Source organism: Eutrigla gurnardus (assembly GCF_963514095.1).
Source record: "Eutrigla gurnardus genome assembly, chromosome: 15".
NCBI classification, from domain to species: Eukaryota; Metazoa; Chordata; class Actinopteri; order Perciformes; family Triglidae; genus Eutrigla; species Eutrigla gurnardus.
In genome coordinates this window covers 3,364,348-3,382,731 of record NC_139938.1, presented here as the reverse complement: position 1 = coordinate 3,382,731, position 18,384 = coordinate 3,364,348, and the positions used below count along the sequence as shown (strand labels likewise).

The 18,384-nt window shown below is 42.9% G+C and overlaps 1 long non-coding RNA gene and 1 pseudogene across 2 annotated transcripts in view; both read right to left on the bottom strand.

The window, feature by feature from the left end:
* LOC311025297 (protein phosphatase methylesterase 1-like) overlaps positions 1 to 18,384 on the bottom strand; it is a 59,888-nt pseudogene that overhangs the window by 12,051 nt on the left and 29,453 nt on the right. The gene's annotated exons all lie outside the window — the stretch shown is intronic.
* Positions 1,379 to 2,296, bottom strand: LOC311026378. Its single transcript, XR_014598475.1, has 3 exons — positions 2,089 to 2,296; positions 1,929 to 1,983; positions 1,379 to 1,830 (listed from the first exon to the last, which is right to left on the bottom strand). It is a non-coding gene; the product is annotated as an uncharacterized lncRNA (long non-coding RNA).

The following is an 18,384-nucleotide window of genomic DNA, read 5'->3' as shown; positions in this document are numbered from 1 at the left end:
AGTTCTTGATCTCTTCTACACCATCTTTACCAACCTTGAGAGAGAAGGCCTTCTCAATCCTGACAATGAAATGCATCTCTATGCTCTGCACTGGTGCTTTGTGCCCCACATACAGAAGCACCTTCAGTTTTTCCAGCGTGGCTGGAACTGCCACAGACTACGCACTGAGGGCAACCAGTCACCATGAGCATGAGGCGCAGCAGGGCGCAGCAGGGCCCCATACAGGTTTGGATTTATTCAGTAATTCTGTTTTACTTTAACTTTTAATTTCCTACATGGGATATTGTCAACATTATCTCTACTTTATGTCCATTATAAAGTGCATGTATCAGTAGCAAAATGTAACTATAGTAGCCTGTTGTTCAGGAACTAAATGTGATGGATTTATACTGCCTATCATTGTCACTTTCAACACAATAAGGTATTGCTACAATGTTGTGGTCAAACAAGGAGCAGTGATTTAGAGAGAAAATGATACATCTTAGCTCTCAAAATTAATGTATTGGCTCTTGGAAATTGTAGTCAAGCTCTTTCCAATGCCATAGCTGTTTTTGGGGCAGATACAGAATCCCAGATGATAAACAGGTGATATTTCAAACTAGGTTCTGTAAAATGAATTAATATGGCTTACAGTTCTGTAGACATATTGACCATAAAAATCTTTAAGACTTTGATTTTGATTGACCCTTTATCCTACCGTTTAACCTCAGCTCTTGCAGCTGCAGGTTGACACGGAGTTTGGAGTTGACTGGACCGGACCGTGTGGTCACCATCAGCCTGGTGTTGTGGTCCCTGAAGTTCAGCTGCAGCGCTCACTGACTGACCAGGAAGTTGGAAGTCTACCAGACCCTGATTGCCCTCTGTCCAATGTGTTAGATGTCTATGTACAAAGTGTGAGCTTATTATCAGAAATGCTCCAGTAAATCCATATTGCTCAAGTTCTGATAAAGAAGCCGGTATTATGGTTTAGCTGTTCTGATATCTTTGTTTCAAGTGTCTAAAATGATTTAAAAAGAATGGTAATGACAGCATTTTTATTTTATACCAGATGTCATAAAACTTGCTGCATTGTACAATATGACTGCAAACAAACGTTTTGCAATAAGCAATTTATGTCTATTACTATTAATGAACTTTTTGTGAACCATTAAGTTTAAACATTGAAAACCATTATGGTTATGTAACAGAGCCTTGTATGATAAACTGTCCTGTAGTTATCAAGATAACTTGTTTTGAAGTATTAATTTCACATGTGATTGGAGACTTAAGTCTCTGAATCAGAAGGCTCGAGAAACTGCAACATGCATCCTGTTTCAGAACAAAACCACAAATAAAGAACAGCAACAACTCACTTTGTCTCTGTAACCGTCTCCTGAGCTTTAATACAATTGTGAACAGTGAGATTAAACCTAAAAGACAATGGTATAGACATGAAGCAAATAACAAATATGCTTCACCACATCACAAGCATGCAGACCTTTTTAATGCACCAGTGTTACACACACTGGCAGAACTAGGCCCTAGTTGATATCACTCTTTCAAATGCTTTTATGCTGCAATCCAAATTTTGTTGCTGGACAACAAATGTACACTAAGGTGTACAGTGATATATTGATGTGTCCTTAGACCAGTCCAAACCCAGTGTCAGTGCTACAAATAGCAGCAAGAATGTCTCTTTCAAAGTTAGAGGACTCTTTGTAATGTCCTGGAAGTTTAAGCAGGTGGAAGAACTGGGGAAGTTGCTCTCCACCACGTTAACATCCAAGTGTCTGGGCAGCACATTCCACCCTATCCAGAACTGCAGGAGTTTCCCAAGGATGCTTGGAGACGCTACCAAAATAGAGAAGAAAGTCAACATTTATTTTATTGCCTGAAATGATTTTGTATCATCAATCATAAATGAAGTTGAAAAAAGAACGTAATTTGACTTAATTTCTTTGAATCTCTTTGCTGCCTCTGTAGGATTTGGTGCAATTTGCCAATCTAAAAGTAGTTGTTCAAATGTTCAAATTAATACTGGATCAATTAATATACAGAGAGCAACAAGTTATTGAAATAAATGATGTAATGTTTAATTACGTAACAAACCAGGGAAGCCTCTCTCTTCAATGGGATCTAGATCAACTATGTCAGGAGCTGGCACACATCCCTGAGGTGGCACCGAGTAGTTTGAGTTGTTGGCCCTTGTTGTCTCCCTCACCTGTGGTCTCGTCAACATGCTGACAAATCTACCTTCACTTCGGGAGGAGTTGGCACTTTCTGTGGCAACCTCAACCTCTACCTCACCACTGCTCTGTGATGGTCTTGAGTAAAAAAGAGGTCATTTTTGTTAGTTTGGCTAGTATATTTTATATTGCATAACACACTCACAAAAACACTGCAATCTAGTAAAACTAAAGTTTAAAAGTACAAAAGGATGGCCATATAAATATAATTAATCAATTCCATTCAAACTCAACTTTCCCTCAAGACCAATATCCAGGATCTATATCCTCCACATTTGGATGCACAACAATGTATGAACAATATGGCTTTTCAGAGGGATTTTTGGCATCAAAATAACTAATATTTGGGCCCACAATAATGAAACATTAGATGTGCTGATTTGTCATGTTTGCCCTGCACTAAGACATCTATAGTTACAATTGTTTAACACACACACACACACACACACACACACACAAACAATGCTTTACACCTAGTGTAAAGCAGTTTTGTAGAGCATACCTCATGCATTCATCGCTATGAGCTTTTATGCGTGAAAAAGGGAACTCCTCTCCACACCCGACACATTTCTGAGGTGGTCCAATTAGCTCATTACTGCAATCTGGACTGTCCTACAAACAAGATCATTTTAAAAATTCAACATAAGCAATAACTATGTGACTGTCATTCACAGTCTGCACCAGTTGAAAAGTGAAAAACTTACAGGGTCCAGATTCAGGTTCCTTTGGAGTGGTCGTATGAAAAGAGTGGCATGACCAATCTGGGTTTGGGGATCTTTCAAGTGTCTTACATGATAACCCTCATTGGGACAGGGGATGAGGATCAGGTGGCGACTGCGTGTTGTTCCAGAGATTTTGAGCAACTCAAATCCACCCCCTCGTCTGAGTTTTGGATAGGCTTTACACAGAAATTCTTTAAATTCGTTTGCATCTGTATGGCTACTTGAAAAGAGAAGATAATAATAAAATAACAGGTCTAATATAGAAATTACTTAATTTTTTGGGAAAACTTTTAGCATTTGGAGCGTTATTAAGACAAGTTTTTGACAAGCATGTCATGGCTGGTCCTGTAGTCCTCCATCCTTCTCATCTGGTCCTGGAAGATGAGTCTAGGTCTTCCACATGGTTTCTTCTTGTTGGAAGTCTGGTGCAGTGTGTATAATCCTGAAGGTCTGAAATTATATTATAAACAATGGAATACTATTCTAGAAAGCTCCTATAATAAATACATCCCACTGATGTAAAGTTAACTTTTATGTCATTACTGGTACTGTAGTTTCAGGAGATTACAGAGATTAGTCTCTGTAGGAGATTACTCACTCAGTCCACTGGTCCTGTAGTCCTCCATCCTTCTCATCTGGTCCTGTAGTCCTCCATCCTTCTCATCTGGTCCTGTGGTCCTCTATCCTTCTCATCTGGTCCTGTAGTCCTCCATCCTTCTCATCTGGTCCTGTAGTCCTCCATCCTTCTCATCTGGTCCTGTGGTCCTCTATCCTTCTCATCTGGTCCTGTAGTCCTCCATCCTTCTCATTTGGTCCTGTAGTCCTCCATCCTTCTCATCTGGTCCTGTGGTCCTCTATCCTTCTCATCTGGTCCTGTAGTCCTCCATCCTTCTCATCACCAACTATGACTCAGAAGGTAAATCTTTTAAAAAGAGACACGCTATATTGCCATGAAATCCGGTGTTCCAATCACTTCCATGGCCACAGGTGTATAAAAGCAAGCACCTCGGCATTCAGACTGTTTCTGTTTCCTCTCAGGAGCTCAGTGAATTCCAGCGTGGTCCTGTGATAGGATGCCACCTGTGCAACAAGTCCAGTCGTGAAATTTCCTCGCTCCTAAATGTTCCACAGTCAACGGTCAGTGCGATAATAACAAAGTGGAAGCGATTGGGAACAACAGCAACTCAGCCAAGTGGTAGGCCACGTAAAATGATGGAGCGGGGTCAGCGATGCTGAGGTGTATAGTGCGCAGACAGAGGTCACCAACTTTCTGCAGAGTCAATCGCTACAGACCTCCAAACTTCATGTGGCCTTCAGATGAGCTCAACAACAGTGCATAGAGAGCTTCATGGAATGGGTTTCCGTGGCGATCAGCTGAAGTCATCATCATCATCCTCTTCATTGCTGTCCTCGGAGATCCTCTGCCTCTTCACACTTACCTGTGCATCCTCTTCTCTGCTTCTCTTTGTGTTGCAGCCTGAGGTTGAGGGAGTGGAATCTTCTGGCCCCTGAGGAACCAAGGATGGATCTTCTTCAGGGCGGCTCACACCAGAAGGGACGGAGACGGAAGGACAAAAGGGAAGGCGACCGGGAAACATCTCTTTACGAAATCCCTGCCAGACGCTGAGAAGAGTGAACTGCTGAAGTCTGAAGTCATCATCTTCGTCTTCATCCACTTCCTCCTCTTCATCCTCGTCAACGGAACTGTATCTGGCTCCTTCACTATTGGGCGTGGCACAAGACATGGGTGCCCCCTGTCGCCCCTGATCTTTGCTCTCATCCTGGAACCTTTGGCTCAACAAATTAGAGAAGATCCCAACACATTGGGAATCCCAATAAGGAACACTACACACAAAATTGCGTTGTACGCCGACGATATACTTTTGTTTTTAACTAATCCGGAAACATCACTTAAAGCCTTGCTACACCTAATTGACGGCTTCAGCAGCTTTTCTGGCTACAAAATAAACTGGACTAAAAGCGAGCTCCTCCCATTATTTAAGCCAGGCTTATCCACAAGGACTCTCTGTTCGCCCTTTCAGGTCAAATCTAAGATCAAATATTTAGGAATCATAACAGACGGTACTCTTAAGAACCTGTATAAGCTCAACTACCTACCTCTACTACTAAAGATTGAAAAAGACTTGGCTAGATGGACAACCCTTCCTTTGAGCCTTATAGGCAGAGTAAACGTTATCAAAATGAACATATTCCCTAGACTTATGTACTTATTACAATCGATACCAATTGATCTTCCACGTTCCTTCTTCAACAAATACAATAAAATAGCCGGAAAGTTCATTTGGAGTAACAAGGCCCCAAGGATTAAAAGATCCACGCTATGTTTACCGGTAGAGAGAGGAGGACTAGGACTACCAGATATACAATTATACTTCTGGGCTGCCCAATTACGACCACTTTTTTACTGGTTCGGAGGCGATGAGACTCCCTCCTGGACACGAATAGAAAGCTATATCTTAAACATAGAAGACTTATCACACATACCATATTGTTTTAATATTAAAACTGTAAAAAAAAACACACAAATAACCCAATCATTATTCACTCATTTAAAATCTGGGACAAAATTAGCCATTATTTAGGACAAGTAACTTCTTTATCTCCACTCACCCCTATAATGTCCAACCCTTCCTTAAAATGTGTACAGAAAGACCTGGGTTTAAAGGTGTGGGCCCAGAAGAATATAATTAAGATTGATGACCTATATGACGGTAACACACTAAAATCATTTCAGCATCTGAGAGACTCCCATCATATCCAAGCCACACATTTTTATAGATATCTCCAGCTACGTCATTTTATACGATCACAGCTGAGGGAAACCTTGGAAAAACCACAGCTCTCTCAATTAGAATCGCTGCTTACTCAAAGAATTAATAGAAAACATATTTCAAGAACTTACAATCTTTTAATGACTAATAATAAAACTAGCACTAATCTGGTCAAAGAAAATGGGAGAAAGATCCTTGGAGCCCAAATAGACGACGATCGTTGGTCCTCATTACTCGCTTAGGCACAAAAAAGATTCATTAACACAAGATACAAAATCTGTAATTTTAAAACAATGCACAGAGTATATTACACTCCTGAAAAAGTTGAATACCGGTCCCCTTGGCAGGTGAGCCAAAAAGTTAGTTTACAGCCCTGGGCTTCACCAAAGGTTTTGGTTCTAACATTGGGAACAGATAAAAGACCAGTACCGGAGGACCTCAGGGTCCGCGAGGGCCGATACGGTAAAAGCAGGTCATACAAATAAGAAGGCCCGAGGCCGTTAAGACACTAGTAAAAACTAGTAAAAGAACTAGTAAAAGAACCTTAAAATCGATCCTGAAGCGCACAGGGAGCCAATGCAGCGATTCTAAAACCGGTGTAATGTGAGCCCGCCTTCTGGTTTTCGTCAGCAGGCGTGCAGCTGAGTTCTGGAGCAGCTGAAGGTGTGAAATGCTCTTTTTCGGGAGACCAGAGAGCAGGGCATTACAGTAATCTAACCGGCTAGAGATAAAAGCATGCATTAGCACCTCTGTGCTGGCCAGAGAGAGAAACGGGCGAACTCTGGCTATATTCTTAAGATGGTAAAAAACAATCTTTGTAGTATTTCTGATGTGTGGAATAAAATCAAGCTCAGAGTCGAAAAGAACGCCCAGGTTTTTTACGCACTGTGAATGTTTAAAAGCATTTAGTTTTGGTAAAAGTTTCTCTCTCTTGCCTTCAGGACCAATAATTAAAACCTCTGTTTTGTCCTGGTTGAGCTGCAGGAAGTTCTCTGCCATCCATGACTTTATATCTAAAATACAGTTTAAAAGGGAATCAAAAGGTCCTGTGTCATCAGGAGACACAGCAATGCAGAGCTGTGTATCATCAGCGTAGCTGTGAAAATTGATGCCATGCCTCCTGATGACGTCCCCAAGGGGGAGCATATATAAATTAAAAAGTATTGGACCTAAAATTGACCCTTGGGGCACCCCACACTTAAGTTCATGCATTCCTGAGGAACATGTATCCATACTTACAAGAAAGTGACGACCTGTGAGGTAGGAATAAAACAAGTTAAGAACAGTACCAGAGAGGCCCACCAGGTGTCTAAGTCTATTTAACAAAATGTGGTGATCTACTGTATCAAAAGCAGCACTTAGATCCAGTAGCACCAGGACTGACAGTTTCTGAGAGTCACTGTTACACCTGAGGTCATTAACAATCTTCACGAGGGCTGTCTCGGTACTGTGGTTCATCCTAAAACCAGATTGACAATGTTGTTGTTGTTTAAAAAATAATTTAATTGGATAAAAACCAGCTTTTCTAAAACTTTACTTAAAAAGGGTAAGTTGGATACAGGTCGGTAGTTGGCGAAGATGTCAGGATCCAAATTGCTCTTCTTCAGAAGGGGCTTCACCACTGCCGTTTTAAAGGCAGTGGGGAAGATACCCGTCTGGAGTGAGTAATTCACAAGATTTAAAAGTTCAAACTCAAAGAACGCATACAATTATTTTAAGAGTGATGTGGGGATTGGGTCTAAAAGGCAGGTTGTTGGGTTTACTTGGGAGAAAACTCTACAAAGGGTTTCTGCATCAAACAGGACAAAATGCTCCATTGTCTCCTCAGATAAAAGTGATGGTTCGGGTCTGTAAAAAGCAACAATGTTATGTTCTAAAAGAGTGGACCTAATGCCAATGATTTTACCTCTGAAGTGTTCTGCAAATTCCTCACATAGATTGTTTGTTGGGACTATGGAGGATTTCTTAAAATCACTATTAATTAAACGAGCGATTGTGGAGAAGAGGAATTTATGGTCGTTCTTTTTATCTGAGATGAGTTGTGAAAAATGGAGAGTTCTTGCCTGTTTTACTGCTTTATTGTAGGTTTTGAGTTTGTCCCGGAATATTTCGTGATGAACTGTTAGTTTTGACTGCCTCCATTTTCTTTCAGCGCTCCTGCAATTTCTTTTCAGTTGTTTTATTTCAGTCTTTATCCAAGGTGGTGTAGGTTTGGTTGACATTGTTTTTGTGGAAAGTGGAGCCACTGAATCTAGGGCTGACCTGAGTTTACTGTTAAAATTGTCAACAATAAAATCGCAGGATGCAGGTAAAATGTCAGCAGTGCTATTCTGTAAAATTTCAATAAAATTTGCAGCCACCTCAGGAGTAAGGTAGCGCTTCCTCACTGTTCTCACTGGGGCCCCCTGTTGGATAAAACTGGAGAGATCAAAAAACACACAGTAATCGTCAGACACAGCCAGGCCGACAACAGAGGACACACCTGTGGACAGGCCATGTGTTACAGGGTGTGTCCTTTGTTGTGAGTGGGCTGTGTGATGTGCTGCTTAAAATCGAGGTTGTTTAAAAGATTTAAAAATTCAGTCGCAGTGGGATCTGAATTGTTATCTATATGTATGTATGTGTGTATATGTGTGCATGTTAAAATCACCAGTTATTAAAACCCTGTTGTAAGTTGAGTGTAAAATTGATAAAAGTTTGGAAAACTCATTAATAAAAGAGGGGTGGTGCTTGGGTGTTCTATAAATAGTCACACATAAAATCGGAGGACTGCTAAAAACAAAGGCATGGTGTTCAAATGATGTATAATTGGTAAAAGAAGTGACCTTTGTTATAATAGAGCTTAAAATTATTGTTGCAGTCCCACCAACTCTCCTTCCACTCCTGTTGGAAAATAAAAAACTAAAATTTGGTGGGGAAGCCTCAGTGAGAACAGCTGGTGCATCAGTGCTCAGCCACGTTTCAGTTAAAAATAAACAGTCAAGTTTGTTCTCTAAAATCAGGTCATTGATGATAAAAGACTTGTTCGACAGGGAGCGAACGTTAAAAAGAGCCATGTGGAGGGCTGCATGTGGGCTGGTTGAATGTGAGACCTTGTTGATGTTGATATGTTTAAGGTTATGACGGGAAGGACAGGGAGGTGTAATGGGACGGTGGATGTGTAGTGGTCTGTTGTTTGTAATGACTGGGATGTGTGTAGGATGTGATGTGGTGATGGGGATGGAGGTGGAGATGGTGGTGGACTTGTGGCGTCAATCTGTGGGACAGGGGAGATGTGTGGTAATGCGGGAGGCTAGTGCAGTGAGACCTTTGATGTTGAGGTGGAGGTTGTCATGCCAGAATAGATCAGTCCTTGTCCAGAATGTGTCAAAGTTATTGATAAAACCAAGCTGCACATGCAGAGCAAAAGTCCGATAACCACTGATTGATGCTAAATAACTTGCTAAAAGACTCAGAGCCATGTTTGGGGGATGGAATCAATCCTGAAAAAATACAGGTCCTCCCCAGGCTATCAATGAGGTCTGCAAGCTGCTCGTAATCAGCGCGGGTCGATTCTTCGGTTAAAAAAAAGAAATTGGTGGATTATCTTCACAAAACAGGATTGTACAAAAGGATTTGATGTAGTTCTTAATAAAAAAACTGTAGGGGCAGCAATACGCCAAAGCTGCGTCTAGTCTGCCTAACTAAAGAAGAAGAAGAATCAGTGCGGATTCGTTGATTGTCTGCACTTGAGGTTGTTCGCGCCACAGTGCACGATGATCATGCGGGCAGACGGGTGACGGTCCGAAATAGCAGGGATGTGTTTGTGTAAGTCCAGGATTTTTGCACCAGAAAATGAATAAGTAATGCCATTTGGGATTGCAACAGACCTTATCATGGAGTCCCCAACCAGGATGTATTGTGGAGGTGGAGAGCGAAGCACGGTGTTAGCATTAATGGTGCTAGCACCGACGATGCTAGTAGCCGGAGCAGTGGAGGGCATTCCCAGCCGGGTGTTGTGCTGTCCCGCGGAAAAACGGTCAGCCGACCGTTCAGTACCAGCGCCGGGTGGAGATGTGACGGCACCAGGAGAGCCCCCTCTCCCAGAGAGGCTCACAGCGGCAGTCGAGACGGTCACCGAAGCAGCCGTCGCTGGAGTAGCCCAAGAGATGGTGTCCACCGGGACAGGCGGCACACCAGCCGAGAGCTCGGCGCTCAGGGGGCATGCATCAGCCCCGGCCCTGAGGACGCCATCGGGGTGAACGGTGACATTGGACGACAACACGGATAAGCGGTTTGTGAGGTTGAGAGGTGGAGGAGAGACAGTCCGGGTTATTTGCCTCCTACCTCGAGACACCACCTCCGTCCAAAGAGGCCGTGAGCTGGGAGTGGAGGTGGAGGATGGTCGGTGGTTCACTTCATTTTTCCATCAGTGTACATTTCACTCGAAGAAGTTAGAATATGTAGATTTAAAAATAAACTTTAATCACGACCAGGGCATCCAGATGTGACCGTGTACTTCTGCGTTGTGTTGGTTTGAATGATGCTGTGACACCGGGACCTTTTTTGGAGACGATCTCCGTTTATTTCTGACAGAAAGAATAACAAGCAGAACCTCCATGTAACTCGTACTGTCCATTCGAGCTCCTTTACAAATAAAATAAATATATCGACAAACCCGGAAGTTAGTTCGGTTTGTCATGAGTCATGACTTTAAGCGAGCGGTTTTCAACTGTTAAAACTACTACTTTTAAATGCTACTCTGTTGACATGTACACCTTATTAGACAGGAACAGACATACACCTGGAAACCTGGAAAGGAGGGAAGTTGTGTTTGGGGGCACTTTGGTTAGCATGTTTGATCTTAGAGCCCCTGCAGAGGCTCTGATATCACACAGGCTTTAAGCCCCCACGCCACGTCAAGGCAGTGCCCATGTGGAGGAAAAATAATTGAACACAAACTGGGAACAAAAGTGTAAACAATAAACTTTTTTTTTTTTGGTGTGCAACAAGCACGTTTTTGTTGTTTTTTTCAACAATCAATGTTTTTTTGTGCAACAAAAGAACAGCACTCTTCAACAAGAAACAAGAAACTAACTACTTGGTTACCCTCGCCCTCCTGGGTTATTTTTTCGGTGAGAGGCCAAGCGTTCGTTTTACCCTCCTGGCCATGGTCTGGCTGGCAGAAGGCCTCTTTTTTCGTGGTGTCACCTTCAGAAAAAAGAACAGGTACGGTGGTGAATTTGGACTGTGGTGTGATAGCAATTGCAAGGTTTTAACTTACTCTTTTCTCCTCCACCCCAGCCTCCATCCCGGGGGCGGCGGCAGCAGCAGCAGCAGCAGAGGAGGTAGAGGCTTCTACAGAAGCAGACGAGAGAGCTGTTTCTCCGCTTTTGATGGAGAGACAGACGAACAGCTCTCTCATCTGCTTCGCCCTTGTCAGAGTGTTGTTGAGTTCATAGAACTTCTCCTGCGTTGCCACATTGTGGCACATGAACGTTGCCACTTTTCGCCGAACCTCCGCGTCGTTGGACTCAAAGTTCTGCAAAAAACGAAAATGAGGCATTGTTGAACAAGTGCACCAAATTGACCAATTCCTCAGGACGTGTTTTTGATACCCACATAGGTGGCCACGGCCGACCGGAGGTCCATGAACGACGGCGCTCCGGCCAGGCCCATCTCGGTCCAGGCGGACCTGAAGTATTTAGGTCCTTCGCCTCGCCGCGCCGGAGGGACAAGAAAAAGAAGGAGTTTGTGGGCACAGCCCTCTTCCGGAGCCGGAGCCACTCGGAGCACCAGGCGTACTCCTCCGACTCCAGATAGAGCTGTGCCAGGCCGAATTTCCGTACCGTCTTGTGCTCCAAGACCTGCAGAAGACAACGTATGACCGATTGGTAAGTGTGGAACAGAAACACAAACTGACTAACTAAATGTCGGGAAGAGATTAAAACAATACTTGCATTGATCAGGTAGCCCCGGGTGTCGTCACCCATGGCGTCCTTAACATCTTTGACCCGCATCTTAGTGAGTACACCGCTCCTGTGGCCATAAATGGCTGACAGGTATGCTGCCAGGAACCCAAAGAACCTATACCGGGTCTTTGGGTCCCTGGGAGCGGCGTTCTTTATGTCCTCTGTAATGAGAGTCAAAGAGAGAAGACAACAGTTACACTTGAATCTTTTAGACACTGAAAAAAAGGTGTGTGTGTGTGAGAGAGAGATAGAGAGAGAGAGAGAGGGAGAGGGAGGGAGGGAGGCAGTACAGACTCACCCAGGAGCTCAGGTATTTTGGCCCTGGCCAGGATCCTGCACCGGCCCAGGTCCTCCCGGGACACCAGCCTCTCCTGTTTCCCGTTTGACGAGAGACTGGTGCCCCTGTATGGTCCTGCCAAGGTCTCTGTATAATTTTCTGAGCTCCCTGGCAAGGACCTTGAGCTGGCCCTGTGACAGCCTTGAGTGTTTGGGGGGGGTGTCATAGAAAAACTCCATGAAGGAGATGGCCTGGCCCACATAGAGGGACACCGTTGTGGGGGCCAGGCCAACGCTCCTCAGGAAGGTAGGGTAGCTGAGGAAAGACCAGTCTGGACTTAGTCTCAGTTATATGTTTTGAGTACTTCCATCACCACCATCATCATCGTATAACCTTTATTTAACTAGGCAAAAGACTTGCTGAGAAAGAACGTTCTTAACATCTGTAAATTCACTACTTACAACTTCAGCAGGGGGATGTTGTATAAAAAGGCCCAGTCCCAGACCGCCAGGGAGGACCAGCCCAGGGCCAGGAATTTTACAAACACCTTGGCCCTGCTGACCTTGGACACCGCATTCTCCTGCATTTTTAAACTTCCTTCAGGGCAGAATGTAAATGTGGAATACTCCTCCATGTATGCGTCTGTAAAGATGCAACACGTGATGATGAAAGCTGCATGAACACACTTCACACACCTGCACAAATACACAATGTGTTCATTCTTACCCATGGAGGTTCCAAAGGTAATTCCCCGGGTCAGGGAGCCCCTGCTCTTTCCCGTGAAATACGGGGACATGGCCCTGAAAAGTTTTTTTTGTTTGTCGGACCATCCGGCCCGCTCGTTGTCCTGGGAAATCAAAACAACAATCAATAACGCCTCTACCACATGATCACATGTGCTCATTGGTTATACGCTTGTTAAAGATTTATAAAATTATCGATGAACTAATCCATCTCACTCACCTCATCGTCGCTCGCCTCCGTCTCTTTTTTCTTCTGCCGGTAGAGAGAAAATCAATAATAAGACACGATTAACTCTAAATGTAAAGTATATGTTATGATTCAGCACTAAAAATAAAACTGAATTGAATTGAACTGAATTGAATTGGGTTCCATACTTTGGGCAAAATGATTATGACACTGAATTAAACATCTATCATCTTCCCACCTGAGGGGCGGAGGAAGGAGGGTCTTTGTCCCCCGCCTTTCTCTTCCGCAGGGACTGCTGGGGCTGCGGGGACTGTGGGGGCGGCTGCTGCTGCTCCTGCTGCTCCTGCTGTTGCTGCTCCTGCTGCTGCTGCTCCTCCTGCTGCTGCTGCTCCTCCTCATCCCCCTCCGCCTCCTCCTCCTCCTCCTTCTCATCGTCCTCCTCCTCATCCCCCTCCTCCTCATCCCCCTCCTTCTCCTCCTCCTCCTGCTGCTCCTCCTCCTCCTTCTGCTTCTTCTCCTCTTCCTCCTGCTGCTCCTCCTCTTCCTCCTCCTCCTCATCCCCCTCCTCCTCATCCCCCTCCTTCTCCTCCTCCTCCTGCTGCTCCTCCTCCTCCTTCTGCTCCTTCTCCTCCTCCTCCTGCTGCTCCTCCTCCTCCTCCTCCTCCTGCTGCTCCTCCTCCTCCTTCTGCTTCTTCTCCTCCTCCTCCTGCTGCTCCTCCTCTTCCTGCTCCTCCTCCTGCTTCTCCTCCTCCTCCTCCTCCTCCTGCTGCTCCTCCTCCTCCTTCTGCTTCTTCTCCTCCTCCTCCTGCTTCTCCTCCTCCTGCTCCTCCTCCTGCTTCTCCTTCTCCTGCTGCTCCTCCTGCTTCTCCTGCGAGAAATAAATTGAGTAGTTGTTCGGGAGGTTACATTTGAACACAACATTCCAGCTCTAATTCCTTATCCGTTAGTTAATAACCTTTTGTTCACCGTGATTCACGACTGCTGGTTTACCACGTGGCTAAGAGCACTTTCTTTTCATGTAAATTCACATTTTTCTTCACTGTTCCTTTGTTATTTAGTAGTATCGCTTCTTTGATTGTTGGGTGGTTTGTCTGTTTTAATTAATTTTCCCCAACCTGCTTTATTTTTCTTTTTAAATACGTTATATTCTATTTTTTTTTATTTCTTGTTACTCACGACTGTTAGTAACTTGCCCTTTATCCCTTCTCTAACTAGTTGGTTTGTCTCTCTGTTTTAATAAGTTTCCCCCACCTGCCCTTTTGTTATTTACTCTTTTGTTCTTTACTGTAGTTAAATTGGTTCTTTTAGTATTCTGGCTTCTCTTTAGCCTGTTGGTTTGTTTATTTTTTTAAATCACTCTACCTACTTTCTATTATTTTAGTATTTTTTGATTTTTCGATTTTATGATTTCTTGTTTCTCATAACTAATACCGTACCTTTTCCTTCTAGTATTATCATTTCTTTTGAGCCGGTTGTTTCTGTATCAATTAATTTGCCCCGTTTTATTTTTTATGTAAAAATATTGTTCTCAATTTTTAGTACTGTTATTATTTTCTCGTTAATCATTTTATAATATTTTTTGTTTCAATTGTATTTCATTTTTATCTTTATTATTATTTTTTATTTTCGCCTGGTTTTTGCCTGGAATGCTCTATACAAATCTGGCACCCTATTGAACGGAGTTAAACTGAGAGAGCGTTCACAGACACCCGGATGAATGCATTCACAGTAGCGTTCATCAGGCAGAAATACAGTACGTTCAGTTCACGTTCTTCCCAAAATATGAACGAGTTCAAGAACTATCGTTCAATGAACAGGTTCAGGCACAACACTGTTTAGTATCGCTTCTCTAACTAGTTGGTTGTCTGTCTGTTTTAATGCATTTTCTGCAACCTACCTGTTGCTATTTTAGTCTTTTTGTAAATACATTATTTTTCTATTTTATTACTTCAGGTTTCACATACTATTAGTAATTTGTCCTTTAAGTATTATTGTTTATCTTAACTAGTTTGTTTTTTGTCTATATTAATTCATTTTTACCTTTTGTTAATATTAGTTTTTTTTTAAATGTATTATTTTCATTTTAAATTTCTCGTTAATAATTATGTTGGTTTTGATTTCATTTTATATTTTTTTACATGTACATTTTTATTTTATTTTTTCTCTCTTCTAAAAAAAAAGAAAAAAAAAAAGAGGGATAAATTAACTGAATTATATGACTTGCCATCAATCCTAAAGACTTGTCCTCCATTGAATTGTCCTCTGAGGTTGTAAACACAGTAGGCGTCTCCGGCATCACTAAACAAAACCCAGTAAGTACTCCAATGACAGTGGAATTAGGCCCCCTATCTAGAGAACAAGCCTTTCTAATGGCTACTGATACCCCTCTGAACTTACTGGGTCGTGATTTATTATGTCAATTTGGCTGCACCATTAATGCCCCCCTTATGGGGTATATCTTGATGTACCTGATGCTAATGTTAATACTGTGTTTTCTATGCTACAACAGGTTTCCCGATCAGTGACCTATGCTTGGCAGTTGCCCTCTCCTCAACTTTCTTTCAAACTTCAAACAATCTATGACCATATAACCCAACAACCCACTTCTCCTTTCCTTTCGTGGCTGATTTCTGAAATATCTGACTCTTTGCTCTGGTTTCCCTCACTCCATTGTCTAGCTCATCACGATGCAGTTCCAAATTCTGAGTATACTCAAAAAGCTGAGTAGGATGAAAGAGCAACCTCCCTCTTGCATGTTAATGATATATATTTTGGTCATGGAGGGATTGCACTCAATGTAAAACTATCTCTCACTCAACAACCTATGTTTCAGAAGGATGACGGTGTTCCCCATATCGCAGTAGCTACTGCTAACAAATGCGACACCTTGGAGCTGGGCAAGATGGTAAAGTTATTCCAATGTTGTAATGACAAAACATTTTGTGATACTGTAGCCAGTTACCCACTGTACAAGGTTGGCTCTTTGGGGTACATCCTGTGTGTCTCTTTTGACCCACAACCTGTTATCTTTTGAACTCTGTCACAGACAGAATCACACCTAGCCCCCCCAGCCTATTTCTCCATCTACAACCTCCTTCCATCTTCTCTCCCAGATCCCTCCTGCTTTGTGTTCCTCCCACCCTAATGATGTGGGACTGATTCTTTCTGCTTCTAGTGTAAAAATGAATGTCAACCCAGATAAACCACTCCCAAAGAAACGCCAGTATCCCCTTAAACTTGATGCAGAACTTGGAATTGCACCTGTGATAGAGTCCCTGTTAGAACAAGGCATAATAATAGCTACCTCCAGCCTCTGTAACACTCCCGTTTTGCCCATACCAAAAAAACAAATAAGACAAGTTATAAGACCTCAGTGCAGTTAATGACTGTGTTAACCCTATTTTCCCTGTAGTTCCAGATCCAACCACTATCCTCTCCTCCTGTTCTGTTCATCCCAGATCCCAGTATTTTTTTTATTTCAGTCACGCTGTAGAAACTACCTCCTCCATGGTACTGAGATCTCCACTAAACACTATTTGCCCCCCACTCTGTCTCCCATGTTGTCTTCCGCTCTGCAACATTTTTCCTCCTCTAGACAGACTTGTTATGAGTTCACCCTTCTTTCCAAACCTAACCTTACTATTGAGTGCTGATCACCTCTTAACTCTGTTTCCCTCCTTCCTTTCCCTAATTTATGGCAAGCCATATAGTTGTGAAAGTTGATCTTAGTTGACCATTATGCTCACCCCGTCCCGATCCACTAGACAAACCACTTGCAAAACCTGAGTTAATTTTGTTTGTAGACTAGAACCCTATGAAATCCGTTTTAATTTTTCAAGATTCCACTTATTTTTCCAGAATTCCGTACTTTCCGTTTTAATTTTTCTAAATCCCGGTTTTGTTTAAATTTTTCTAAATTCTGATTTCCATTTAAATTTTTCTAAATTCCATGTTTTCCCATTTAATTTTTCCCAAATTCCGTACTTTCCGTTTTCATTTTTCTAAATCCCGGTTTCTGTTTAATTTTTCTAAATTCGGTGTTTTCTGTTTTCCATTTTTCGGACTTCTGTGTTTTCCGTTTAAATGTTTCTAAATTTTGTTTTCTGTTCTCATTTTTCAAAATTCTGTTTTCCGTTTTTATTTTTGAAATTCTGTTTTCCGTTTTCATTTATAGAAATTCTGTATTTTACAATTTTATAGCATTTTTTTTTCATCAAATAGTGTCTAATCGTGTAGGTGATAAATCAAAATAAAGAAATTTCTAGCAGCCCCCTGCCCCCGACTTTCGCCGTGTCTAAAATCAGCGTATCTGTCGATCCACTCGCCACTATTTATGTTTCACTTTTCAGACATGCTGGATGAGGCGGTGTTCCCGTTGATTACACTAAAACACAATAGAGACTCTCCGCAACGTTTTGCTTAGGTATGGTAACAAACTCTTATAATGTTCGAGAAAACATTGATTTTCAGCTTTTGACAAATTCCACGTTTTACAGGTATACTTGTCAGATTTTGCGATTCAGTCAATGCGCATAGTGGGAAACAGAGAGCCCTACATTTGACTCAGGTTATGCAATTGGTCCCCTTTTTGAGACCCCAGAATTTACGTTACAAGCTGCCCCCGACACCTCTGAGCGCTCTGCCTGGTTGTGTTGTTTTATGAATTGTGGAGCTCCTGCGACGGCCGCGCATTAGCCACACATTTCCTGCTTCCTCAACTTGTTTGTGTGACACATGGTGTGACTCACAGGAGCAAATGGGGAATGGTTGCTGCAATAAGCAGATTTACGTTGCTCCTGTTACGTCCCTAAATTCAAACAATTTCGTCGACACAAACCAAGAAGCGCATTCCCCCCGTGAGGACTCTTTTGTAAATATGCAGATTGACTTTGTACAAAGTCATATGTTCACATGTTATTGTTATTGTTTTTTTTTTTAATCATATGTTTTCAACATAGACTGAAGACACCACAACAGTGACTACCCTGCTCCTCAGAGACATTGTCTGCCTGTTTGGGATCCTGCGCTGCATTAACAGCGACAAAAGGCACCCATTTCAACTCCTCTATCACACGAGAACTCTGCAAGGAACTGTGTTCTTCTGTCTAAGCTCTGCACTAACAGGTGATTGCAGCCCACACGCCTCCCACTGACGGGGGCTGTCACAACCTTCAGCCTGGGGATTTCAACCCTGAAGCAGTTCAAGGGAAGGAACGCTCTCCAGCCCAGGTGGACCGGTCCATCTCAAATACTGCTGACCAACAACACTGTCATGAAGTGTGTGACACCCCACATGGATCCACTCTTCACACCAGTGAAGATCAACAGCCCAGCAGGATGCAACATGGACCAGTGAAGATCAACAGCCCAGCAGGATGCCAACATGGACCAGTGAAGATCAACAGCCCAGCAGGAGGACAACCCGGAACGGTGCTGTTCTGACCAGATGCTGATGGACGACACCAACATGGCTGCTGCTTGTGACCG